Raw genomic sequence first — 241 nt, forward strand, 5'->3', positions numbered from 1 at the left:
GGGAGGGGGGAGGGCAGAAGTGGGGAAGGCGGCTCCCCCCTCCCCACCCCTCCCGAGCTGGGACCCGGTGGAAACGCTCCCACACTGCGCCTGCTGCCAGCGCTCCCCAGGCCTTTATACGGCCGCCCCGGCATCACGTGGCGCCCGCCGCAGCCCCCACGGGGCACGGCGAGGGGCTGCCCGGCCCGGCCCGGTCCCCTGGGAGCGTGTCCCCCGCACAGGATGCTTTCGAGGAAAGGCT

Source organism: Malurus melanocephalus, unplaced genomic scaffold, assembly GCF_030028575.1.
Source record: "Malurus melanocephalus ecotype Western Australia unplaced genomic scaffold, MMel_1.1 scaffold_28, whole genome shotgun sequence".
In the NCBI taxonomy this organism is placed as follows: domain Eukaryota; kingdom Metazoa; phylum Chordata; class Aves; order Passeriformes; family Maluridae; genus Malurus; species Malurus melanocephalus.